This window comes from Pinus tabuliformis, chromosome 2_1, assembly GCF_031772625.1.
Source record: "Pinus tabuliformis cultivar Carrire ecotype Pingquan chromosome 2_1, CPIR1, whole genome shotgun sequence".
Lineage (NCBI taxonomy): Eukaryota > Viridiplantae > Streptophyta > Pinopsida > Pinales > Pinaceae > Pinus > Pinus tabuliformis.
Window position 1 is genome coordinate 968,950,640 of NC_142299.1, and position 9,781 is coordinate 968,960,420.

The window sequence follows — 9,781 nt, forward strand, 5'->3', positions numbered from 1 at the left end:
TGGTGTATTTCGATCCACCTAGTTAGAAATGGCTAGGTGATCATTTTTTGGTGATAACAGATTGCCCCCACACGTATGAGTGTTAAGAGAAAATCATATGACCAAAATACATTGTAGATTACACTTCCACAAGACACCAAAAGGGGAGTCAGAGAGAGATCTGAAGCAAGTCAAGGATGGACAAATAATGGAGGGGGAGAGACCTACAATACTAATAGAAGTCTCCTTTTATGTGGTAGTACATGATCCCAAATGAGGTAGGGGAGGCATACCCATACCCACCAAGATAACTGAGTATAAAGAATAATGGTGAGCCTAACAATGTGGGACTAAGCTACAAAGTACATGATACATGATACACTGGCATCAATGGGCCAGAAAATAATACAATGGATCCCATATACATAATGCACCCGGAAAAACATAGGCTAGGACTGAATACAATAACATCTTAGTACATGAGATATAATTCCCCTAAAAATGACATGGGGAGGGGTAGATCACAATCGAAGAAGCCCTGCTAAATAGGGAAGGGCTCTGAAGATCTGAATGTATCATTTGAAGAAGACATGCATGTTGTGGGAACTGTAAGTGGCAGAAACAGAACCCATCAAATTTGTGGAACTGCATCTAAGGTTGGATGAATAGTTGTGGTCATCTGGGCATGTGAGGGGATACCTAAAGGGCCACCCATTCATGAGGTCTGAAACATCTCACACACACCCAAGAAGCACTGGGATAATCATCTGGATCACCAAGCCTCCAAGCATACGAATCTCAGTTGTGCGATAAGGATTTGATGTTGAGCACGTGAGAAACAATCGAGTCAAAGGGAAATAATGAGTCCCTTTCCTTGATCTGAGGTATCGAAAAAATATGGGAGTTGGAACCAAGGTACACCACCCTCTAGAATATTCTTCTGGAATAAATGTGCTCACGTCGACAGAAGAGAGCCTTCCAATGTTGAGGTAATGAGGAATCCTCAACAAAGGCATGAGGGAACATATCAAAGTGACTCATGGACTATCTTTAGGGATGATGGTGGAAGGAAACATGATGAATGGAATACAAAAAACTTCCCTTGTCAGAGCATAATAAAAATGGTTGACCTTACAGCGACTAACTCAAATCTAGAGGGGATGGTCAATGATGCAAATGAGGGTTTGGAAAAGATGGAGCAAAAGGATTGGAGGCCAAATATCAATATAATGGAAGAAATGTGGCATGAGGACGAATGAAACACTATAATGGGCATAATGTGGACTTGGAATAGACTCCACAAGTACAAGGATGATGCATCTCAGATGCTCTAAATAAGGGTGACTCGATGATGTTACCACATGGGAGAGGTCCGTTGGGGACCATAAAAACATGAGTAAATGATGGTTACTCATGACGAAAATTGACACGAGAGTCAACCAGTGCAAAGGTAAAGTGGTACTAGAGAACGGGTGGCTCAAATGAAGAGATTTGATTTTAAAGGATGACAAAGTAAAACTTCATGGGAAAAATGGCTTCCGAGTGAAGTGTTAAATTATCAACAAAAGAAGAGACCCATTATAAAACTCAGTGAGAGCTTTCCAATGATGTTGATGGTTCTCCAAATAGAGCTACGATTGGTCGCAATGGACGGTGAAAAAAACTAGGGTTTTTCCTATAAAAGGGATTTTTGCCTCCAAATCCAATTCATTTTCATAGTGAGTTGTGGAGAATTTGGAGAGGAGGAGAAGGCCCTAAATCTTATGGAGATTGTAGTAGACAAAATTACCATCAGAATCAGGATCTATGACTTTCATGTAGATGGAATTACTTGCCTAAGAATGACATTAATGCTTCTTGGAAGAATGGTTCCTGGTGAAGAATCAAGGTAATAAAGGAACGCGGGAAAGAACCACTAGAGAAGGTATAGAACCATCCCTTCCCATCAAGTTTGTCATGGGGACCGGATGGTAAATGCGGTATGACATAGAGTAGAATATTTTAAAATATGGTATCAAACATGTATGATATGCAATGTGTATATGGCTCACTGGAGAGGCTAGTATGACAAACTGTCTAGGGAATGAAAGGATAATTGAACATACCTAGATCGGTGGGGTCTAGACTAAGGCTTACGTTAATCAAGTGAGAATGTGGCTAGGGGGGGTCATCATACCCCCAAGCATATGTGATGGAGGGGACTAATCTGGTATGCAAAGGTGGAAATGATGCCCCCTAGTAGGAGGATTTTGTGGGGCGCCATTATGTTCCAAGTGTTCAAATAAGGGATTCAAGCATCCTGGCCCAACTGGCACAAGATCCTCCAAAGGATTATGAGGAGATGGAGGGGCATGTGTGCCCCCCATTTTGTATGGATATATGGAGTATGCTATGGGCATACCAGATGTAGTTAGAGTAGTGGACTCCAAACAAATTTTGATAATGTGGTTCACCATTTGTTTATGGATGTATTCTTATGAGAAGAGTGGATAGATACAATTAGAGAAAGGAAATGGTGGATTACCGATCTCATTTGGTACATCATATATGAATCAAATGGACTGAATTTATAGGTTCACATACATGGTTTCACCATACCAAAGAGTGGCTTCAGTTATAATGAATTGATGCTCACCTAGTGTTTATGGGAAAACTAGTGTCTTTTCGATCGACTAGCCCTCTAGGATTGGCAACTATCCTAGAAACAAATAATTCAAAGCAATTTACGATTTCCTCTATGTATGATAGATAAGTGAGAGGCAAAGGAACCAACCTGGATCTTTGGCTTAACTCCTTGCTTGATCTCTCTCCCCCTTGACGAAGCTTGCAACTCCTCTTCTACTTATCTCGCTTAGAGAATACCTGTAGAAACACAGTAACAAAACACCGTCAAAGCATCTCGATCTATTATATCATAAGTATTGTAGAATCAGAAATACAATTAACATACAATGGCATTCACAGATAATGAAATTCACAAATACACAATTGTATGGAGGAAAACTCAAAGAACTTTATTAAATATAAGGGAGAATTACAACCCAGTTGTCTGATCCAGCATCATCCTCCCAACATCAAAGCCCTCTTCACCTCATAAAAAAAAAGATCACCCAAAAATACAATGCTCTTTCTCAGATACAAACTATCAGCGCTTCCTTACAAATTACAAAATTCCAGCCTCTAGATCTCTCAGATGAGGGATCCATTTATAGATGTGTGCAAGGGTGTGAGTCATCTCTGGGTTTTTGATTAGTGTCATTCAACTTGTTGCATTTGGTTCCACTTGGAGATTTATTGGATCTCTTACTCATCTCTCGGCGAATTCAGAGAGGCAAGTGTCACAGGATGTTAGGATATTCCGACACATAGGAAATAGTTAAGTACAACTTGGTCTAGTGTAGAGTTAGGTATAGAGTTAGGTAAAGTGTGTTTCTTTACCGTTGTACATTTTGTAACTTACAATCTGACGGTCACGATATGTAGTGATCCGACGGTTCATTCTCTCCTTGGTATTACCGACACTTGATCCGTGGCTTGACACCCGATTGGTCCATGAATTCTATTTAAAGCGCATGGAGGGTCATTTGTAGGGTAATCCGTGCATGAGAGAAACATATGTAAATTTTCATTCTTTTATTAATAAATTGCCTGAAGTGGCCGCGTTGGCTCAGGCCGTGGACTGTTTCCCTCTTTGAAGGTTTTAACCACGTCAAAATACTGGTGTATTGATCTGCGATCTGGTTGTGAGCGGTGTCCTTTTGGTGTTCTGTCTGAGGAACTTACCCTGTAAATTCGTACATGGTATCCTAAACAGATTCTGGCTACTGGCATTGCTGATGATTCTACAAGGTTGTATAAGTTTCACAACTTTGGGTCATCAAATATTCCCTCAGTATTTGTTGCTCATAACGATGAAGTGAGAAAACTTTGGCATGAGCGATTTGGTCACTTAAACTATCGCTCCCTTCAGCATCTATGTAAAGAAAATATGGTGACAGGTCTTCCCATGGTATCTTGCAGAGATGGTGTTTGTTCCAGATGTGTACTCGGAAAACATCACGGGACAGTTTTGAAAAACGTGCCTCTTGGCACGCCTCAGCCCCTTTACAGCTTGTGCATAGTGATTTATGTGGTCCACTTCCAGTTGTGTCATTCTCTGGCTGCAAGTATTTCTTAACTTTCATTGATGATTTCTCCAGACGCACTTGGGTATACTTCTTAAAACTCAAGAGTGAAGTATTTAACACTTTTTTGGCCTTCAAGGCCTTTGTTGAAAAACAATCTGGACATCAAATTCTTAAGTTAAGATCTGATAATGGCGAAGAATATGTTAAAAAAACATTCATCAACTATTGCACTGAGAATGGAATTCAAATGAAACATACTGTTCCATATACTCCACAACAAAATGGTGTAGCTGAAAGGAAGAATCGCACCTTAAAGGAAATGGCTAATTGTATGCTACAATCTAAAGGAATTGGTCTTAGTTTTTGGGCAGAAGCAATTAACTGTGCAAATTACATAATAAATCGCACTCCTACTAAGGCTTTAAAGAATATCACTCCAGAAGAAGCATGGAGCTCAATCAAACCAGATGTAAGTCACTTTCGTGTTTTTGGAAGTGAAGTGTGGGCCCATATTCCATATGAAAATCATAAAGCTTTAGAACCTAAGAGTGAAAAATGTACCTTTGTTGGATATTCTGAAGATGTCAAAGGCTATAGACTTATTCCATTTAAGTCCAAAAATGTTATCATTAGAAGAGATGTAAAATTTAATGAAAATATATCGGCCTGTGAGCCTAGTCCGGCGGATGTGCCACCTCTCCCTATCTCTTCTACCTTTGAAAACATTTCTTCTTCAGATGATGAAAGTGAGGATGACAATCCTCCCCCACCATCTCAGGATCCTCCTTCAGCTCCTGATCTTCCAAAATGGGTTCATGCTACTCGTGATGCAGCAGGTGATCTTGCCGGCGATCCTACAGATCAGCGACGCACACGTTCTCAGTTCGAGAGAGCCTCTTCTTTACTGGCTCAAGCTCCAGTAAATTATGATCCTGACACCTTTGCAGAAGCTTCAGGCCATCCAGATTGGGAAGCAGCTATGAATGAAGAATATCATTCATTGTTGGCAAATGATACATGGGATCTTGTTCCTCTACCAAAGGGACGAAAACTTGTTAGATGCAAATGGGTTTACAGAACCAAGTATGGACCAGATGGGAAAGTTGATAAACATAAAGCTCGTCTTGTTGCTAAGGGTTTTTCACAGGTTGAAGGCATTGACTACACTGAAACCTTCTCCCCTATTTCCAAAATGAACTTTATCCGCCTTGTTCTTTCCCTTGCTGCCTCTTTCAAATGGGAAGTCCATCAGATGGATGTTAAATCTGCCTTCTTGCATGAAGACTTGCATGAAGAAATCTATATGGAACAACCCATTGGCTTCATACAAACAGACTCCAGCCTTGTATGTCGACTTAAGAAATCCCTTTATGGTCTCAAGCAAGCTCCTCGGGCTTGGTATGCCAAAATGGATAGCTTTCTTTTAGAATCTGGCTTTTCTAGGTTTCATTCTGACAACACTGTCTACACCAAGAAAGTGGGCAACTCCCTTATCATCCTTGTTCTTTATGTTGATGATCTTATCCTTACTGGTAGTGATCCCAACCTTATAAACCATGTGAAGTCTAGCCTTAAAAGGAAATTTGAAATGACAGACTTAGGACACTTACACTATTTTCTCGGTCTTCAAGTCTTGCAATCCAAGGAGGGTATTTCTCTTTCCCAGTCCAAGTATGCCTGTGATATTCTACGCCATTTTCACATGGAAAACTGTAAGCCAGCCCCTTCTCCCTTTCAGTCTGGAGTTAAACTTTCAGTCACTTGTACTTCTCCTAAAGTTGATGCTACCTTATACCGTCAACTTGTAGGAAAACTTTTGTATCTAACCCATACTCGTCCTGACCTTTCCTTTGTTGTTGGCCTTGTTGCTCGGTTCATGCAAAACCCCCGTGAAAGTCATTGGAAAGCAGCTAAAAGAATACTTCGTTATGTTCGAGGTACAGTTTAGTTTGGGATTCATTACAGTGCCGAAGCATCTCCTCTATTGGTTGGTTTCACTGATTCCGATTGGGCTGGTGACCCTGATGATTGGAAGTCTACTGCTGGTTATGTGTTCACTCTTGGTTCAGGACCTATTACATGGGCTTGTAAGAAACAAGGTGCCATTTCTCTTTCATCAGCAGAAGCAGAGTATCGTGGTGCCGTAGAAGCTAGTAAGGAAGCCTTGTGGCTTCGTCAGATCCTGTCAGAGTTTGGCTTTGAGCAGCAGCATCCGACTACACTTTGGTGTGATAATCAAAGTGCCATTCAGCTATGCAAAGATCTAGTCCAACATCAGCGCAGCAAACACATTGAACTGCACATGCACTTCATCAGAAAGCTCATTCACGACCATGTTCTTGAAGTGCAATATTGTTCAACAGATTATCAAGTTGCAGACATCTTCACAAAGGCTCTCACAGAGGCGAAGTTCACTAAACTTTGATTTATGGTTGGAGTTCAGGAAGTTGTCACTAAGGGGGGATAGGCTCTAGTGCCTCCTTCCTTCTCCTATTGTGTCATATTTGTAAATCCTTCAATCCTATCCCAAGTTGTTCTTAAGGGGGGATGTTAGGATATTCCGGCACATAGGAAATAGTTAAGTACAACTTGGTCTAGTGTAGAGTTAGGTAAAGTGTGTTTCTTTACCGTTGTACATTTTGTAACTTACAATCCGACGGTCGCGATATGTAGTGATCCGACGGTTCATTCTCTCCTCGGTATTACCGACACTTGATCCATGGCTTGACACCCGATTGATCCATGAATTCTATTTAAAGCGCATGGAGGGTCATTTGTAGGGTAATCCGTGCATGAGAGAAACATATGTAAATTTTCATTCTTTTATTAATAAATTGCCTGAAGTGGCCACGTTGGCTCAGGCCGTGGACTGTTTCCCTCTTTGAGGGTTTTAACCACGTCAAAATACTAGTGTATTGATTTGCGATCTGGTTGTGAGCGGTGTCCTTTTAGTGTTCTGTCTGAGGAACTTACCCTGTAAATTCCTACACAGGAGAAGTTTCTAGAAGATTCCATGAGTATCCACTTAGAAAACTGTCTCGGACATTTGTCCATCCTCGCTCATTACACCCTATAGAAGGCCTCAACAGTATGCATCGCACCTGACTAGTGTAGAAGTCAGTATGCATCACACCCTGATAGTGGAGCAGTCAGTATGGTCCAGTTTTGGCTAGTTCTGGATGGTTTTTCAAGTGGAACTTTTGGGGAATGATGTAATTAGTTGACCATGATCCTTTAGGGTATGAAACAACACTTTTAGGGGTTAAATATCCCTATTTTATCGACATATAAGATTGGGGTTGCAGTGCCCAAATATGTCTATAACAGTTGCCCCCTAAAGCATGAAGTCGTAAATCTTTGATGTCGGGTGAAATGATTTATCATGAGGATCTGAGGTTTTTGAACTGGAAGGTGACCTGTATAAGATACAATACAATACATCAGCATAATATAATTTTTCATGATCTAGCTGAGGCGGGCATTCCCATGCTCAACTTTATAAATTCATTTCATGTACATAGAATAGATAATCGTCTGTAGTTGCAGATTGGTGATTCTTCATATGTAGGATCATCATCCTTGGCTTGGATGACCATTTATGTAGCTTCTGTGTACATTTGATGTCTTTATATTCCTAAATATATCGCAGCCTGGATGGATGAAACTAGATCCGAGGTCTTCAATCTCATTCAATCTTTGCCCGATGTACAAGTCGATCCATGTGAAGAGATGTTCTAAAGTCGAACATGGAAAGACATCATCTGATTACCAGCCAATAATGTGAGCTGTTAACAGACGTGAGAGGAATCAAATGATAATGACCCTCAAGGTACTACAGTACAATTCACGTGGTGTGAATGTATGATCCGATGTCAAACACCACGCAAAATATTTCGGTCAAAGGCCATTGATGTCAACCTGTCGTTGGAAGTGAGAAACTTGCCATTGAGGCATGCAAGCTTCAAAGTACTGAAAGGGTTGTTTCTAAGTCAACTTCTTAGATAATAAGCTGATGTCAACAAGAAGTGACCCGTCATAGGAGGGCCTTAATGTATCCCACATCTACGACACGAAATGAAGCAAAAGATTTTTTAGAGGTGAAAACGATCTGACAACACAAGGTTAAGGAATGACGGTCATGAAAAATGGAGGGTGAAAGTATTGAAATGGATGAGGCATTAACTGGATTGTGGTTTCTCAACTAAATGACTTCTCTTGAAGATATCGGTGACATTGAGATGGATTGGTAGTGTTAACCCAACAGATGGATGGTGTGGAAGACCAATGGTGAAATGACTGGTGAACGGAATAACCCAACCTGACTCAATCATGGTGATGGTCATTGAAATTGTCATGTTCAAGATTGACCTGCTACCATAAAATTCTTCAAGTTTTCTTCCCTTTTTCCCCAGTCATTGCTGACCAGTACCTCTTTATTTTTGTTCTTTATTTTTGTCAAGCTTGAGGAGGATAACATATGCTTGTTCTATAATTTTCCCTTTGGGCAAACTCGTCACTCTATTTTAGTGAGTCTAGCGACAGTGAAACTCGTTCTTGTCTAGGTGGACAAGTTTGTCGCTATTGTTTTAACGAGTTAAACGACAAAGATAACTCAGTCTTTTTCATGTTTAAAGAGTTTTAAAAAGGATGGAAAGGAAACTCTGTCTCGTCTCGAGTGGACGAGTTTGTCACTATTGTTTTGAGTTTAACGACAAGGATAACTTGGTCCTTTTCATGTTTAGAGAGTTTGAAAAGGGATGAAAAGGAAACTCCAGTAGTTCTTTTTCGTAGCATAATCCCTTAATTCTGAAAAAGGATAAAATAATACAAAAGGGATGACTTTTCGATCACTTTAGCGAGCCAAAAAGATAAGCGCTCGAACTTTTTCGTGATATAATCCCTTAGGTTTGAAAAAGATTAAAATATACAGGAGGGATATCACTTTCAATTACTTTAATGAGCTGGAAAGGTCAATATCTCTACGATCTTTTCATATTTATCGAGTCTGAAAAGTGTTTAAAGGAGACTCATTTTTTGAGGAACGAATGGTGTTTAGGGTAGCAACTGGTTCCGGGTGTGCTTAGAACTTCTCAAAACATGGTGATGTGAAGAGGTTGGCTAACAAGACCACTCATCGTGGCTATTCCTCAAAATGGTAAACAATCAAGTGGAAGCATATGATTGGCCAAAAGGATGGAGGTGATGACAGGAACACAACCAAGGCTCAAAAGGCTGATAGCATGGCAATCACGAAGGTTTTTTTTTTTTTTTCCTGAATAAGCCTACTCCTATATTGATACAAAATGTTTTTACAGTGAGGTAGCAACCTTAAGAGTTCTAGCCTTGAAGATGGCTTATGCGCATTACAAATCTAAAAATTGACCCAAAAAAGCTAGCATAAGACCGACTAGAACTTGGACTATGACTGGTACATTGAAACAGGAACCACATTGTCAAAAATGTAGACTAACCGAAGTGCCGAAACTGCTTGACTGAGTTGATACATTTAACTCGAACTGTAAACATAGACAAAAACAACTGAAAATTTCCCCTTGAACAGACACAGAGACTGCAAAAGAGAACGACAACCTCATTATGCATCTTGAGTGGTGGAAGGCACTTCTTCCACAATCTGACAACCAAAGCTGGAGGAGTCATCATCGTTTGAGGGATGG